The following is an 18055-nucleotide window of genomic DNA, read 5'->3' on the forward strand; positions in this document are numbered from 1 at the left end:
GCTGGAGTGCAATGGCGCGATCTCGGCTCACCGCAACCTCCGCCTCCCGGGTTCAGGCAATTCTCCTGCCCCAGCCTCCTCCACAAGGTCTTACTCTGTTGCCTTGGCTGGAGTGCAGTGGCACAATCACAGCTCACTGTAGCCTCAACCTCCTGGGCTGTGGTGATCCTTCCACCTCAGCTTCCTAAGTAGCTGGAACCACAGACACACACCATCATGCCAAGTTAATTTTTATACTTTTTGTAGAGATGAAGTTTCCTCGTGTTGCTCAGATTGGTCTCGAACTTCTGGGTTCAAACGATCCTCCCACTTTGGCCTCCCAAAGTGCTGGGATTATGGGCATGAGCCACCACGGCTGGCCCTAGTTTACAGTCTTATTAACTGTTTGTGACTGTTTGGTTGCTTCACATTTTGAACAGCACTTTGTATTGTCAGTGTTCTTAATTTTGCCATTCCAGTGGTATGTAGTTGTATCTTATTTTGATTTGTATTATTTACCTTTGACTTAATTCTTAGTTTGAATAGTAAAACATTTACTAGTTCCAAAGACAAAATTTGCTTAAAAAGTATATGTAGTGACCTATCAAACTTTAACTTTCCTACTATTGAAGGTGTGGTTTAGATGACTGGAGAATCTATTAAGCACCTACTGTGTGCCAGGCACTGTATTAGGGCCTGGGTCATGAGCAGACACGGAGACAGCCTCTACCTTCACAGAGTTTACGTGTTAGTTACAGGAGATAGACATTAGTCACATAACCTCACAGATAAATGTAACATCGCCACTGCTTTGTGCTGTGTAGGAAAGCTACAGAAGAATTTAAGGCTGCAGTTAATCTGGATGTCATCATGGTTCCCCCTTCCCCAGAAAGACTTTCTGCTTATGTGCTTCCTAATAACTTGTTGCAAAATCCTTGTGCTGAAATGTTGTAATTCCAGGACATGTAGCAACAGGCCAGACCCTGGGAAAGTAACCAGCACCCCACTCCAGATCTCAGGTCTTCTTGGAAAGCTCTGATAGCCTTCACTTGATCACCTGGCCTTAGATGAAGAAGTCTTATGGACTTGTTCCTTATAGAACCCTGATTGAAACATGCATTCAGTGTCTTTAAAAATATACTGGTAACACATGGTTTACATTTAATTGTTTTTTTTTTCTTTCTTTTTCTGAGACAGGGGCTGGCTCTGTTGCCTAGGCTGGAGTACAGCAGTGCAGTCACGGCTCATTGTAGCCTTGAATTCCTGGGCTCACGTGATCATTCACTTCAGCCTCCTGAGTTGCTGGGACCACAGGCATGTGTCATGACACCCAGCTAGTTTTTAAATTTTTTGTAGAGATGGGATTTTCCTTTGTTTCCCAGGCTGGTCTCGAACTTCTGGGCTCAAGCGAAACTCCCGCGTTGGCCTCTCTAGGTGTTGGAATTAAATGTGTGAGCCACTGCACCAGCCTACATTTAGTTTGTTGAAAGCCATTTTAAATTTTGTTTTTGACATTGTGATATTGAACTGGATTTGACGAGTTTCCTCACGATTAAAGCATATCAGTGCGCGTGTTAACAGTGTGGTGTGTTTTGTTTTTGTTTTGTTTTATATCTTGTAGGTTTGGTGGAGAGTTTTGTTTTCTTTTGTTCCCCATGAGACAGCTCACAGTTTTTAAATTTGAAACTTTGGATCCTGTTTTAATTTCCTGTGGGTTACCCTGATCTAATATAAAACAATAGTGGTCTTCAGGATGAGGTTGACTATTAAGTATTAGACTCTTAGAAAGTTTGATTGTATGGTGTTCTTGTTATGATAAATGAATTCTTGTTATACTAAATGTAGTTAATACCAGCTCTATATAGTGGCTCAGGTAAGATTTAGTTTCAGTCTGCTGTTGTCAAATTGGAAACTTACTAACACTGATGTCCTATCTGCAATTTTTATATGCAGTTAGACCGAGTCTGAAACATAATAGCAACCATTGATGATGCACCTATATGGAATTCTACAGAGAATATTTTTAGTAATTCCATACTTTCCTAATACTGTAATTGAGTTTTCATGTTTCAAAGCTTACTCCACTTTTTAGGAAGATGAATTGTGTTCTTTCAAGGTATGCAGGATAGTAAATTATTATGGTAGTTTTGGTGGCATATTTTTTTTCCCTGCCTGATTGCTATCCTTTATGACTTGTGGAAATTGCAAGGGAATTATTATGTACATATTGTGGCATGTAGATTCCAAGAATGAAATTCTAGGGTAATCAATTCCGTTTTTTATTCTGTCAGTCACGGTCCTGGCAGAAGAACAGATGGCAGACTCAAAAAGAAGAAATCGAGGCGAGGACAGCTTCTCAGTGGTAGGCAGGGATGCAAGAAGCCAGCAAAGCAGGGGTGCACTTACTCCCCCTGGATGAGGATGACAGGCTACACCAGGGAACTTCCATCCCTCCAGGATCTGAAGGGGTGAAGGAGAAGAGCAGATAAAGATGCCAGAGGGGAAAGTAGCTGGATTTATGGGTGCTTCGTGGGAGTCATGGTCCTTAATAGCAGGGTGCAGCTCCCTCACTGCAGCCCAGCAGGAAGGGAGTTGGGGGATAACTTTCCTGTCCTCATTCTCCCCCTGCCCTTGCTTCTTGCACTGATGCCTCCCTTTGGTGGAGCCTGATGGAAGTCCATGGTAAGGGAGCCTGCAGATGCGTCCATAAATGTCAGTCTCCTAGGGCTAGGAGCAGTCAGGAGGAGGCTAAAGAGGTGCTCTGCAGGGCAGGTGGAATATATCCAGCACACATACACAATACAGGGTGGCGAGACCAACAGCTGTTGCAGCAGTTCCCATGTGCTTTGAGTATCTAGTAGATTTGTATGCTTATGCCGGGTACACACAAGATGAATGAGGCTTTTGGTGGCCAAGTAGATCGTGATGGGAGATTTTTTTGGTTTGTTGGTTGGTTTAATATCTAAGGATCTTTCTTTAATTAGAAAGCCTAAACAGAACCCCAAACTCTTCTCAGCTGTATTCTGATGGTCTTTATTTCTATTTTTTTGAGACAGAGTCTTACTCTTTTGCCAGGCTGGAGTGCAGTGGCATGATCTTGGCTCACTGCAACCTCCGCCTCTTGGATTCAAGTGATTCTCCTGCCTCAGCCTCCCGAGTAGCTGAGACTACAGGTACACGCCACCACACCTGGCTAATTTTTGTGTTTTTAATAGAGATGGGGTTTCACCATGTTGGCCAGGATGGTCTCAATCTCCTGACCCCGTGATCTGCCTGCCTCGGCCTTCCAAAGTGCTGGGATTACAGGCATGAGCCACTGCGCCTCGCCGGTAGTCTTTATTTAGAAGCACTTGATTGTTCCTTTCCCATTATTGCAAGAGGGTACAGAATCAGAAGAGATCCCTCCCAAAGTTAAGAGCCTCCCTTCCTCACAGGGCCTCTTTTGGGCATGAAGAGGACAGAGCTGGCCTTTCTGAGCAGTGAGTCTCTTGGCAGCCTCTCTGAGCCAGGTGATTCTTGGGTGCTACCATTCAGATTGACTCAGGCTTCAATGATCAGAGTGAACTCTTTAAAAAAAAAATCAACACATCAACACCTTGTAAGAAAGCGGCTCGCTGTTCAAGAATACAGCAAGCCGTGAGTTGTCCTTAGGACTGCCGCGTGGGGAAAGACAGTCCTGCTGAAATAGACGTACTATTTTGTTGTTGCTTTGGGGAACCGCTGCACAGCTGGAAAACTCAAAGTACTTTCCTTTCTGTTGCCTTAAAAGGTTGATAACAGTGCCTTCTGTGCACTTACAAGCTTCCTTATGTACTTAGAAGGAGGTAACTTCCCAGAAATGTAAGTTATGATCTCACTGGGGTATATGGACCCCACAGGCCATGTAGACCCTATCCAGAGTGGAGTGTAATTTACGGCTCTGTGTGTTTTGCCAAACAAATCCAGTGTAGATAATTCCAGAAGAATGACATTGGGCTCTAGCTTGCTCATATTCATTTTGGAACATGCCCATCAAACCAAAGTTCTTCCTCTGCTTATTCCCTTTAAACGTTTCTAAAGTAGCACACACTTTGAAGAACCTTCTTCTTGCCAAGTGAATTCAGAAACCTTGGCTTCCGCTTGCTGGGGAGCTTGTACGCACAGGCACAGATGTTCACGAGTTTCCCCCTCTTTGGGATTCTGTGTGTTTTGGTACAGCCCTTTGTCCAGCTGTGGGAACCCTCTGAACCATCCAACCTATTTGAAAATATTTCTAGGGGGCTGGATTTTCTCATGGGGACAACCACAAAGACCCAGATTTGAAGCCTGGCCTCTACCTCTTGCTGGTTGTGATCCAGGGAAAGCCCATGACCTCTTTTCCTTCCCCTTCCCCTTCCCCTTCCCTTTTTTTTTTGAGATGGAGTGTCGCTCTTGTCACCCAATCTGGAGTGCAATGATGCAATCTCGGCTCACTGAAGCCTCTGCCTCCCGGGTTCAAGCGATTCTCCTGCCTCAGCCTCCCGAGTAGCTGGAATTACAGGCACCCACTACCATACCTGGCCGATTTTTCGTATTTTTAGTAGAGACAGGGTTTTGCAATGTTGGGCAGACTGGTCTTGAACAGTGACCTGACCTCAGGTGATCCACCCTCCTCAGCCTTCCAAAGTGCTAGGATTACAGGTGTTAGCCACTGTGCCTGACTGAGCCTGTGTCCTTTCAGAGACCATTTTTTTTGTGGCTATACATGGCTTTAATAATGTCAAATTCCGTCACTGAGTTGTTTAGGGCCACCTGAGATATTTGATCACGCTTTGAAATTTGCTGAACAAACAGAAAGGTGATGTTTTTTTCTGCATATATGTCACATCCAGCATAAAAAGTTGTAATAAAGACAGTAGTAACTTTGACTTTCATTTTTAGCTGAAATGAATAGTTTAAAAAAATGTGTGTGTGCATACACAGTATTAGAAAGCATTTTTGTGACACTCCTGTTCAAGGATGTACATTGTGGTGCAATTGGATCATCCAAAACCATTCATGATTTGACTTGGAAGTGATACGGTTTTCACTGCAGCTATGCAGTGGTGTTTACCAGTTCCGGAATCAAACTGTCTGCGTTTCACCTTAGACCAAATTCGTTAACTTGTCTGAACCTTATTTTCTGATATGGTTTGGCTCTGTGACCCTACCCAAATCTCATTTTGAATTGTAGCTCCCATAATTCCCATGTGTTGTGGGAGGGACGACGGGGGGAGGTAATTGAATCGTGGGGATGGGTGTTTCCCATGTTGTTCTCATGATAGTGAATAGGTCTCCTGAGAGCTGATGGTTTTATAAAGGGGTGTTTCCCTACGCAAGCTCTCTCATTCTCTCTTGTTTGCTGCCATGTAAGATGTGCCTTTTGCCTTCTGTCAGGATTGTGAGGCCTCCCCAGCCACATGGAATTGGAAGTACATTAAACCCCCTTTTTTAAAAAAATAAATTACCCAGTGTTGGGTATGTCTTTGTCAGCAGCATGAGAATGAACTAATACCCTTTGCTTATTTATAGAATCATAACATATACTATTTCTCTTGTAGGTTTGTTGGGAGAGTAAAGTGAAATAATGTACGTGAAAATGTTTGAGCTGGTGCTTGGCCCGTGGTCAGTTCTAAATTAATATCAATGGTTACTACTGCTGCTGTTGCTGCCACTGTCACTGCTAGTAAAGAAGTTTGTGTTACTCTAAGTTCCAAGCTGGACAGACACTTAGGCCAGGTGACTCAGCAGTCTACTGAGTGAGTTAAAAATTTCTTATGTACTAAATCTTCATGAACAATCAAAAGGTGGCTGTTTTTGGAAATCTTACTCCATAATTGAAGCTTGGTCTGAGAGTGTGTTTGGGAGGTATCCCTGTGTGTTCCTGGGTAACGCATTGAGCTTCTCTGTCTCTCTCCTCCCCCAGGGAGATTGGTATAGTGCTCTAGAGTCATTCCTGAGGCCCAGCTCAGGACTCCTGACATGGTGGCCAGAGGGCATTTCTGCATTGTCAGGTGAGATGCACTGTGTAAAGTGTTTGTTAAGCCCAGGATCTTTTCCCCTATGCTTCCTAATCAAGTAACTCTCAACCCCTGGCGGAGTTTCTCTCCCACTGCCCTCTCGTTGGCTGTCACGTCGCCCTGTGTGATTGCCAGTTATTAATCAACTGGACGAGCCTCGGGTTGTCTGTCATGAGGACCATCCTTTGTGTTCTGTGGCCCAGGTTGCAGTGAGTTCTCAGGTGAGCTGAGAAGGCGTTAGAAACAGGGGTGCTATCCCAGGTGCCCCTGTGGCCCTATATGAATCTTCTAGGTCACTCTACTATCTGAGGTGAATTAGTGACTGGGGTTCAGGTTTTTCTTTTGTTTATTTTTGAGACAGGTTCTCACTCTGTCACCCAGGCCTTAGTGCAGTGGCACCGTCATGGCTCACTGCGGCCTTGACCTCCGTGGGCTCAGGTGATCCTCCCGTCTCAGCCTCGCGAGTAGCTGGGACTACAGGCATGCACCACCAGGCCTGGCTAATTTTTTGTACTTTTTTAGAGACGGGGTTTCACCCTGTTGCCCAGGCAGGTCTTGAACTCCTGGGCTCAAGGGATCCTTCCACCTTGGCTTCCCAAAGTGTTGGGATTACAGGCGTGAGCCACTGTGCCTGGCCTGGGGTTTAGTTTCGATAGCAGAACTCAGCAGTTTCTGAGGGAGACATACACCTGCTGAGGTCAGCAGCCATTTGTGAGGAGCAGGAGATGCTGGGATAGAGAAAGTTATAATACTGGAGTTGAGCAATTTACCTTTTAAATTCTCCACCATAGGCCTCTGAGAGATGACGGCAGGTCTCTGGGGCAGGAGCCCGGCCTGCTGAGCCCTGGCTCTCTGTGCAGCTGTGGGGACAGGTAGCTCAGGCATCACTGCCTTTTCCACGTGGTTGCTGCCGCTGTTCCCAGGGGCCAGGTCAGTTAGCCTTTCTGGGTGGATTCTGTTTCCTTAATTTTTTCCTCCATCCCCTGCCCGTGAATCACAGTGCTTAGTTATCCTCCGCCTCCAACCCCTGTTCGGCCTCCCTGACCCTCTGTTCCTGCTGGAGCCCTGGTGTAGCAGCCTCTTACCTGTAGTTTGTCCTGGTGCCCCTGTCCTCTCCCTGGCAACCTTGGCACATCGGTCGCAGGGCGTTTTGTCCGTATCTTGACCGGTGCTGACAAGAACGCTGAAGGAATTGATAACACTGACAATGTTATTTGGTCCCTGCAGCCTCTCACGTGGGTCGGGGATGGTTTCGGATTTATTTTTGGAGCCCGGTGCTGCCACATCAGGGTGCAGTCTGTGTCAGACACCCTTTGTTGAAAGGGGTCTCCTTCGTGGTTGGAGTACTTGTGCTCGAGTGGAGAGGCACTGTAGAGGCAGTGTCTCCTTAAAAGTGGATGAGTCGGTCGGCTTGATGCTGTGGCTAAAAGCTGGGCTCACGACCCAGAAACTCCCAGGAGGGATCCCTGTTGAAAATTAGGGAGAGTGGGTGACTGGTGATCTCGTGGCCAATGGCCACTCCACAAGAACAAACGCCAAACAGCCCAGTGTCGGGGGTGGGGGGGAGGGAGGGAGGGGAGGGCTCATGATTATTTATTTAAAAAAATGGAAACTGTGAAGCTCTCTGGCTTAGTGCACACACCCTGTAACTGTTACCTGGCCAGGTACTTTCAACAACTTTCAGTTATGGAAATGTGATCAGATCGTATGTGCCAATTTGATAAGATCACATTGGCACATTTAAAAATAGATGAGTAACTATGGACAACCAAAAGATAAAGTGGCGCTAGGTGGGCTAGTTGTAATCCAGCCAAGGGGGTCCGTGTGTCAGGCCCACGTTCCCATTATTGCCGTCCATAAAACATGACTGCGTTTGTTACGATGTGCAGTATGTGAATCACCTTAATGAAAGGGAGGTTCTGGAAGGAGTGCCCGTCCAGGTGCAGCTCGGAGTTAGAGCTGGCTGTCAGCTTCTGCTTTCCACTTCATTCAATATGCTTAGAAATTCTTTTACTAGGCCTTGAACTTTAAAAATGAATATTTACATATTTAAACACATTATTTATGTAAATGTGACAAGTGGTGAATTTTATTTCCCCTCATCTCTACTAGCACTGTCAGCTTGCCTTTTAAACTTTTTTTAAAAAAACGCATGAAGACACCTGGCGCCATGGCTCATGCCTGTAATCCTAGCACTTTGGGAGGCTGAGGCAGGCGGATCACGAGGTTGAGATCGAGACCATCCCGGCCAACATGGTGAAACCCCGTCTCTATTAAAAATACAAAAATGAGCTTGGCTGGTGGGTCATGCCCGTAATCCCAGCTACCCGGGAGGCTGAGGCAGGAGGAGGAGGTTGCAGTGAGCCGAAATTGCACCATTGCACTCCAGCCTGGCAACAGAGAGAGCCTCAAAAGAAAAAAAAAAAAAAAAAAAAAAAAAAGGCTTAAAGCGGGCAATTTAATGTATGTCTTTTACTTTACCATTTATCCTCTTTGTAATTCGTTTATACAATTTCGACTTTAACATTGTGGGTGTGATACAAACAACTGTTAGAAAAAAAGGAACATGCCCCCGTTCCAGACAAGCTGACACACTACATCACATTCCTATTTCCTATCAGGAGACAAAACCTTTCAAATGTGCATTTTTTTTAATAATAAAGTTATTACATAATAACTTAATGTTAGTTACTCTAGTTACTTTATGTTTTTCTGTAATAATTATTTAACTTTCATGTTAAACGTTAAAATCTATCCATGTGTACTTTGTATGCACACGTGAGCTTCTGGCTTCATGCCACATAATCTGTTGAGTTCATTTGAATAGTAGTTTGACTCTTTGAAGTGGCATAGCATGGCAGCTATTAGAAGTATATAAAACGATCTGCTTTTTAGCTTCCTGTGTGTTTTCTAAGTGTTTGAAGTTTTTTAAACACTTCTGTGCCTCTACCCTTTTTTAGCCAGCCTATGTCATACCATGAGGTTTCAGGTGAAGGAGAACAGTTAACCTTTATTTGCTAAAGGCCGTCCCAGGACAGAGTGGTAAAACTAATTTGAAAGAATCCCAAGATTTAGTTGGATAAAAACGATTTAGCTAGATAGTGATTTTAAAGATGCTACTTTTTTGGCCTTCTGACTTGGAGTATGAGGGGTGTGTTTCTGTTTCCTTTTCTTTATTAGAATTTACCGGTATCGAGTTTGACAATATTTCGAAGTCAATATATTTTGGATGTTTTCATGATCGTTTTATGATGGGTTGTTAGCGTGCTAGCTCTTGACTGCATTTGGCACTTGGGAAACAATAGTGTAGAGAGTACAAAAAATAACTCTTTTCAACCCAAACAAACGCTGAGTAGATCCGTCAGCCTCGGGAGGTGACACGCTGCAGATGTGTGCTTCCTGCAGCCTCCCCCCTGTGAAAATGACATTGATGTGGGGTGGTGGGAAGGAGGAAGAAGCAGGGCTCGATCAAAACAGTGAGTAACGGAACAGAGATTCCTGCAAAGCTGAAGCTTGGGGAAATGCTGCTTTTCTTTTGTAATTCCCACCCCCACACAACTCTGCCATAGCAGCTTTTTCCTAGAGATTAATTTGGTTTTAGGCAAATATGGGATTATTTTGGTTTTATTTAGGTGTTGATACTAGCAGATTATTGATTTTCCCATGTCCATTGAAACACACATAAGCACACACACATACTGTCCAACTTCTCTACTATAGATAAACATTTAAAAGAGTCCTTACCATTCTACCATGGGCCTAAGAGAATTCCTTCTCCACATGTTCTACCCATATTCTCTTTTGGATGGAGGGGCGTTCCAAGATATAAGAGGTGCATTTCTGAAAGACCTATGGGACATCAGAATCATCAAAGAGCTTAGGTGTCTGAATATCATATAAGTGACACATTAATAATAAATTTCCGTCTTTCCAGCTTTTAGAACACATCTGTAAAATAATAGCAAGACAGGTGGAGGAACAGAGTCCTTTTCATATCTGATGTTTAGAGGGCATGTTGGTGAGTTTGAAATACTCCGTGGCTGGGACTGTCAGGGACTCTGTATCCAGCTCCTGATGCCAAGAACCTGGCGCTGTCTGCAGGGTGCCGGAGCCTCACTTCCCTGCCTGTTGATGCCACTCCTAGGAACTAGGGATGTGCTGAGGCTCATGGGGCCAGGATCTCGAAAACAAAATTATAACTTCTCCTTTCCATCTTTTCTAATGCAAAAACCAAAAAAAACCCCACCCCCGCCTCCGCTATTAAAGAGCAAGGTTGGACATTTAAAACTGCAACTTTCTCTAACAGTTGTTACAGCAATCTTTTTTTTTTTTTTTTTAAATGTTAAACTGCTGGAGTAATTGTCTATTTTGTTATGGGAATAGACAATGAGGCATCCAGAAAAAATTTCTTTGTAATCAGCTTTGTTCTTTCTCCCTCTCTTCTTCCCTCTTATGTACTTGGCTGGTTCCTCAGGTTGTTTTCTTTTTAAACTTTTGAAGTTTAAAAATTTCCTCAATGTCTTTAGACTGTAAATGATAGAATTTTAGAAAATATGAAGGGCCTTTAGGAATCAATCACTTGCTAAACATTTTGATATAGAAGAGTGTGTGTGTGTGTGTGTGTGTGTGTGTGTGTGTACATTCATTTATATATTTATTTATATTTAACGCAGTGTCTTGCTCAGTCACCCAGGCTGGAGTACAGTGGCTTGATCATAGCTCACTGCAGCCTTGACCTCCCAGGCTCAAGCAGCCCTCCCTTCTCAGCCTCCTACCACACCCGGCCTTCCTTCCTTCTATATTTTGAAGCAGAGGCCAGGAAGTCATGGTGAATGACTTGGCCATGTTCTATTTGTTTTTCTGCTAGTACCACCTAACTTCTACTGTGACGTCCTTTGATAGAAAGGATAATTCAGTGGATTAACTGCCTTTCCCATGCCGAGTATGGTGTTAGGTACATTGTATACATCACCATCATCCCATTTAAGCCCAGCATGACTTTTGGAGAAGATGGTATTATGGCCAATATATAGATTAAGAGATGGTGAGTCTGAGAGGACAAGTAGTGTGTTCCCAGTAACTCAGCAGGTTAGCAGTGCAGACAAGAACCATACCAGTTGATCCCCTTGTTGGGAGCCACACGTGGGGATTCTTTCTGGAATGTTCTCTGGGAAAGTCCTGACATTGCCTGTGGCCCCTGATGGGCAAATAGGCATGGGTTAGTTTGTAGTATTTGTCTTTCATTATCTTGAAAGAGACACATGACCCTTGGAACTTGGACCTGATGCCGAGGTTTGGTGGGAAGGCCAGAGGAGATGTGTTGATAAGAACCCAGTTTCTAAGAGGCTGGGGGTGTTCCTGCAGGGATAACCCAGGTGGGAGCTGGAGGGGCTTTCTGAGCAGGGGCATGAGCCCTCAGGGCTGTGGGCCCCAGGAGGAGCTGGTGCACATGTGCATGTGTAAGTTTTTTTTTTTTTTTTTTTTTTTTTGAGACAGAGTCTCGCTCTGTCACCAGGCTGGAGTGCAATGGCATAATCTTGGTTCACTGCAACCTCTGCAATTCTCCTGCCTTAGCCTCCTGAGTAGCTGTGATTACAAAGGTGCGCACCACCACACTCAGCTAATTTTTGTATTTTTAGTAGAGATGGGGTTTCACCATATTGGCCCGAATGGTCTCGATCTCTTGACCTTGTGATCAGCCCGCCTCGGTTCCCAAAGTGCTGGGATTATAGGTGTGAGCCACTGTGCCCGGCCCAAACATTGGTTAATAAATTCCAGTGCATGTGGCAACTTAGCACAGCACGAGGAAACCCTGTTTTTCCTGCCACCTGAGCCACCACGCCTGACCCACATGTGAGTTTTAACCCCTTCCTCCCCCAGAGCTTGTCTTTCTCGGCCTCTGTGGTCTGGCAGCCTGTTGGCCAGCTTGTGTAATCCTTCATAATCGCTTCTTGTTTGTGTCCTCTAGAGGTTCCCCATGTTAGGGAGCCGGATCCTGGCTTTGTGTCACAGGGCCCTGCCCAACACCTGTACTGTTAGCGCTTCAAAGCACTGTTCAGGGACCTGCTTCAAAACCAGGCCCAAGGATCACCTTTCGTTAGGCCCAGGGAAGTTGGAATGGGTTTGTGACTCACAGAAGTCTGCGTTTTGGCCTGGTGGTGGTAGTGATGGGGGCTGAGGATGAGTTTTGTGGAAACTGGAGGAACCTGCAGGTTGGAGCCTATCAGCTCTTGCCCCAGCCTTCCTTCCTTCCCTCTTTCCCTCTTTCTCTCTCCTTCCCTCCTTCCTTCACCCCCTTCTCTCTTTCTCCCTGTCTCCCTCCTCCCTCTCCCTCTCCTTCCTTCTCTCTCACCCTTTCTCCCTCCCTCTCTTGTTACCTCTCTCCCTCCCTCTTTCTCCCTCTCTTTCTCCCCCCTTCTCTCCCTCCCTTTCTCTTTCTCTTTCTCTTTCCCCCTCTCTCTTTCTTCCTCCTTCTCTCTCTCCTTTTCTGTTTCCCACTCTCTCTCGTTCCCCCTCTGTCCAACCCTCTCTATTCCTCTGTTGTCCCTCCCTCTTTCCCACTCTCCTTTCTCCTTTAGGGGCAGCCAGACCGTGAGGAGTTGAGCCAAGCCAGGTCCAGAGTAGAGGAGGAGCCCGTCTTGGCTGGAGAAAGGCACTTTGTGCAGTGGGGGCAGAAATGCAGGGCCAGTGTGCAGGGGCCCCAGGGAACTAGCTGGACACTCTGAAATAAACCTAGGCCATTTCCAGGAGAGGCCCTCAAGCCTGCCAGATCCTGGGAGGCCGTGGGATATGCCGGACAGAATAACAGCTTGATGAGGAGACAACCCTAGGCCACCTCTCTATAAAACGGCAGGTGTCTTTTGGTGATGAGGGAGTGGACCACATCCGCTGTTTCCACTGGGAGAACAGTGGCCTCAGAGGCCCAGCCAGGGAGGCTCTTCTCTTTCTTTCCCTTTCCCTCCCCCCTCCCCTCTCCTCCCCTCCCCTCCCCTCCCCTGCTCTTCCCTCCCCTTTTTGACAGAGCCTTGCTGTGTTGCCCAGGCTGGAGTGCACTGGCATGATCTCAGTTCACTGCAACCTCTACCTCCTGGGTTCAAGTGATTCTTCTGCCTCAGCCTCCTGAGTAGCTGGGATTACAGGCGCCCACCACACCTGGCTAATTTTTGTATTTTTAGTAGAGACGGGGTTTCACCATATTGGTCAGGCATTTCTCAAACTCCTGATCTTGTAATCCGCCTGCCTCGGCCTCTCAAAGTGTTAGGATTACAGGTGTGAGCCACCACGCCCAGCCGCCCTCCCCTTACCTCCCTCTGCCCACTCCAGCTTTATTCTCTGAGTCAGGCTGTTGCCCTGTCCTGTCACGTGCAGTGTGAAGGGCAGGGCCGCTCCTCCTCAAGGAAGGAGGTGGCAGGTGGTAAGCCCCTTGGGGCAGTGACCTCCCTAGGAAGCCCTGGGCTGCCGTACTGGCCACAGCATCTCAGTGCATATAGACATGACTCAAAGCAAGTGGCTTTCTCAAAGTCCCATGTCCCTTTTGGCATGACGCCAGCGGCAGGCTTCGTGCTTTGTTCTATTTTGATCCTTCCATTTCCACCTCCAACTTAACACATCTGAGACAAAATGCTTCCTTTGGACCAAGGAAAGTGACATCAGAATATGGAAAACAAATAGTCATGTGCATTTTTTTTTAGATGAAATCGGGATAATTTCACAATTTGACAAGTACCTATTCCATCAGAGCAGGGACTGAATGGTTTGGAGCTCAGTGTCAAGGAAAGCTGACTATTTAATATTTTTTTACCATCATAATAACAAGAGCTAATTTTGTTTTTTGGAAATAGAGTTTCGCACTCTTGTTGCCCAGGCTGGAGTGCAGTGGCCTGGTCTCGGCTCACTACGTCCTCCACCTCCTAGGTTTAAGAGATTCTCCAGCGTCAGCCTCCCAAGTAGCTGGGATTACAGATGTGCACCACCACGCCTGGCTAATTTTGTATTTTCAGTAGAGATAGGGTTTTACCAGATTGGCCAGGCTGGTCTTGAACTCCTGACCTTCGGTGATCTGCCCACCTCAACCTTCCAGAGTGCTAGGATTACAGGCATAAGCCACTATGCCCGGTTCAAGAGCTGATATTTACTGAGCTGTTACTATGTGCCAAGCGAGCACAATATTATCTCATTTAATCCTCACAACGATCTTGTGAAGCAGGTATTACTAAGTCACTCCCATTTTATGGATGAAAAATTTGAAGCTCAGAGCAGTTAAGCATTTTTCCAAGTCCACACAGCTGGGAAATTGAAAGAAGACTTGGAACCAGGTCTTTCTGACTCCAACGTCCATGTCACCCCACAAATGGGTAGTACTGGCTTAGAACAGAAATGTGGCCATGTTGATAAACTGGGGAGGAGATAGAGACATGAGAAACCGTGTATTCTAATTCATCTATAATAACACATTTCCAAAGCATAGACCGATGTGCCTTGGGGATGATTTCATCTCAGCACCTAATTTATAGATGAGGAAACTAAGACCCAGAGGTGGGGACGTGAGCTGCATGTATTCAGTGATTTCTCCAGGCAGCGATGGTAGGTGCAGCCCAACCAGGCACGTGTCTTGCTATGGATGGGGCAACTTACTCCAGTCTGTGTTTGTAGCCTCCACTGGGGTCTTCCCTTCCTACTTTGGAGTACTTGACTTAGACCATCATCAACACTCCACCCATCCCACAGGACACAGCCTAAATCCCTTAGCCCTGAAAACCCCGTCTCTCATTTTTAAGGTTCCTAAAACTGGGAGTCATGAGCGTGAACCCTGGGTATGAGTGTTGGAGTTACAGGTCAGCGGGCAGTGACCTATGGACAGTGTTTTTGTGAACAAGGTCCTACTGAAGCCCAGCCACATTTATCTGGTTTATATCAATGGTTGCTTTTGTGCTATGATGGCAGAGTTGGGTTGTTGCAACAGAGACCATGTGACCTACAAAGACTGTAGGATGTACTTTGAGAAGCCGTTGGACCTGGCCGTGCATTAGAGGTGGCTGGCAAAGGCGAGAGAAGTTGTTTAAGAAATTACTAACCCTTGCTACAGAGGAACCAGCTGATGTTAAACCTGTAAAGCCAGACGACCTCAGGTCTACCATGACATTCGTGAGTTTCTGCTGTAAAGCTTGGGGTCACGGAGGGTGTAGCAGAGGGGAGAGAGGTGGCTTATGTGCAGTCAGTTCTTCCAGGCACAGTCATGCATTGCTTAATGGTGGCAGTATATTTTGAGAAATACATCGTTAGGCAATTGAGTGATCATAAGAACATTACAAAGTATATGTACACAAACCTAGTTAGTGTCTGTGTTTATATACATATATTTTCATATGGAAATCAAATGATCCTATACCATCACTGAACATCAATTACCTCTCCTACTTGATCTGCAATGCCAATGTCAAGTCTTGTCTATCAGGTTTCTATCGCTCTTTTTTTTTGAGACGGATTTCACTCTTGTTGCCCAGGATGGAGTGCAGTTGCATGATCTCAGCTCACTGCAATCTCCACCTCCCAGGTTCAAGCGATTCTCCTGCCTTAGCCTCCTGAGTAGCTGGAATTACAGGCATGTGCCACCTCACCTGGCTAATTTTTAATATTTTTAGTAGAGATGGGGTTTCACCATGTTGGTCAGGCTGGTCTTGAACTGCTGACCTCAGGTGTCCCACCGGTTTTAGCCTCCCAAAGTGCTAGGATTACAGATGTGAGCCACCGTGCCCTGCTCTGTCTCTTTTTTTTTTTTTTTTTGAGACAGAGTCTTACTCTGTGGCCAGGTGCCAGGCTGGAATGCAGTGGCACCATCTCAGCTCACTGCAGCCTCCACCTCCCTGGTTCAAGCAACTCTCCTGCCTCAGCCTCCCGAGTAGCTGGGACTACAGGCATGCGCCACCACGCCCAGCTAATTTTTGTATTTTTTAGTAGAGACGGTGTTTCACCATGTTGGCTAGGATGGTCTTGATCTCTTGACCTCGTGATCCGCCCTCCTTGGCCTCCAAAAGTACTGGGATTACAGGCATGAGCCACCGTGCCCAGCCTCTGTCTCCTTTTTTTTAAGAAAGAATCAGGTCTTGCTCTGTTGCCTGGGTTGGGGAGCAGCGGCAAAATCATGGCTCATTGTAACCTCAACTCCTGGGCTTAAGCAGAAGTCTAGCTAATTTTTATTTTTAGTTTTTGTAGAGACAGGGTCTCACTGTATTGCCCAGGGTGGTCTCAGACCCCTGGCCTCATGCTGTCCTCCTGCCTTGGTCTCCCAGAGTGCTGGGATACAGGTGTGAGCCACTGCACTCGGCCATATTCTATATATGCTCCATTTTAATCTTACGGGACCAGCATCCTATATGCATTCATTGTTGACCAAAACATTGCTATGCACTGCATGACTAGCTGTACCTTAATCAGTAGGTGTCAGTAAATAGACAGTCTCATCAAAGGTTCTATGTTCAAAAGAGTGCTGGATTTTTCCCACCTCCCAATCTTCAACCTGGTTAGTTGCTCAGACTAAACCTTGATTTTTTTCTCCTCTACCTGCCACCCCTAATCCACGGTCAGGTCCACCTGCTTCTCCAAAGTACATTCTTTGTGTGTGTGTATGTATGTGTGTTTTTGTTCTTGTTTTTTGTTTTGCCTGTGTTTGTGTGTGTCACAGGATCTCGCCTCGTCACCCAGGCTGAAGTGCAGTGGTGCAGTCACAGCTCACTGCACCCTCTGCCTCCTGGGCTTAAGTGATCCTCCTGCCTCAGCCTCCTGAGTAACTGGGACTACAGGTGTGTGGCACCATGTCTGGCTAATTTTTGTATTTTGTGGGTAGAGACGGGGTTTCACCATGTTGCCCAGGCTGGTCTCAAACTCCTGGACTCAGATGATTTGGCCACCTCGGCCTCTCACAGTGCTGGGATGACAGGTGTGAGCCGCCACCTGGCCTCAGAGTACATTCAGGAGCCGTTCTCCTTTCGCCATCTCACTGCTGCCGCCTGAGCCAACACCCATGGTCGTCGCGGGCCCCGACCGCCACGTCAGCTCTCTGCAGGTGCTCTTGCCACTTCCAGCCCGTTTATTTCTCACACAGCAGCAACTTCCTCCCTTCTAACTCATGCATATTCTATTTCCTTCCTAGCAGGTATTACAGTCTGTCATAATCTTGCTTATTTATTTCTTTACTTACCATGTTTTTTCCTTTCTGGAATCCAAGCTTCAGGAGGGCTACCTCCTTTTTGTATTGTTTTATATTCACAAATGGATCCTTCTTGGTGCCTGGCATGGAGTAGGTACCAAAGGAATGAATGAATGAATGAGCAAATGAATGAAGGAATGAACGAAGGTGGGTAGTGTTAGAAGCACCTTCCAAATGGTGTGTTGGAAACATTGAAAGGTATTGTTTCAAGATCACCAACACATACCCAGCTCCCCACTCCGTTTCATTTTTGTTTTTGTTTTCTGTCTTGTTTTAATATCTCATCAGCTTTACAGGGTTACAGTTGTCTTAAGTATTTCTGAAGTTCAGATATCATCTGCATAATAAGATTGTTAAATATTCAGTGTTGTTTTAATTTAATTTTAAAATTATTATTATTATTTGAGACAGAGTCTTGCTCTGACCTCCAGGATGGAGTGCAGTGGCATGATCTTGGCTCTCTGCAACCTCCACCTCCTGGGTTCAAGCGATTCTCCTGCCTCAGCCACCCAAATAGCTGGGATTATAGACGTGTGCCACCACACCCAGCTAATTTTTCTATTTTTGTATTTTGTATAGAGACAGGGTTTCACCATGTTGGCCAGGCTGGTCTTGAACTCCTGACCTCAGGTAATCCACTCACCTTGGCCTCCCAAAGTGCTGGGATTACAGGCATGAGCCACTGCACCCAGCCTCTTTTATTTTTTTTTCCCTTTGAGACCGAGTTTAGCTCTTGTAGCCCAGGCTGGAGTGCAGTGGTGCAATCTCGGCTCACTGTAACCTCCGCCTCCCAGGTTCAAGCAATTTTCCTGCCTTAGCCTCCTGAATAGCTGGAACTACTGGTGCCTGCCAC

At 46.0% G+C, this 18055-nt stretch overlaps 1 protein-coding gene and 1 long non-coding RNA gene across 8 annotated transcripts in view; one reads left to right on the forward strand and one right to left on the reverse strand.

The window, feature by feature from the left end:
* Window positions 1-18055, forward strand: part of FOXN3 (forkhead box N3) — a 478152-nt gene that overhangs the window by 254808 nt on the left and 205289 nt on the right. The window lies entirely within an intron of this gene.
* LOC116557651 overlaps window positions 1629-18055 on the reverse strand; it is a 23050-nt gene continuing 6623 nt past the window's right edge. Inside the window, exons 2-4 of one of the 2 annotated variants that reach the window (XR_004271629.1) lie at window positions 9741-9845; window positions 6767-7514; window positions 1629-2439 (exon numbers count right to left, since the gene is read on the reverse strand). This is a non-coding gene — a long non-coding RNA (uncharacterized LOC116557651). Of the gene's footprint in view, window positions 2440-6549; window positions 7515-9740; window positions 9846-18055 lie in introns of those variants that run through there. The other variant, XR_004271628.1, reaches the window with a different exon arrangement.

This window comes from Sapajus apella, unplaced genomic scaffold (assembly GCF_009761245.1).
Source record: "Sapajus apella isolate SASKATOON/1434 unplaced genomic scaffold, GSC_monkey_1.0 scaffold20, whole genome shotgun sequence".
Taxonomy (NCBI): Eukaryota; Metazoa; Chordata; class Mammalia; order Primates; family Cebidae; genus Sapajus; species Sapajus apella.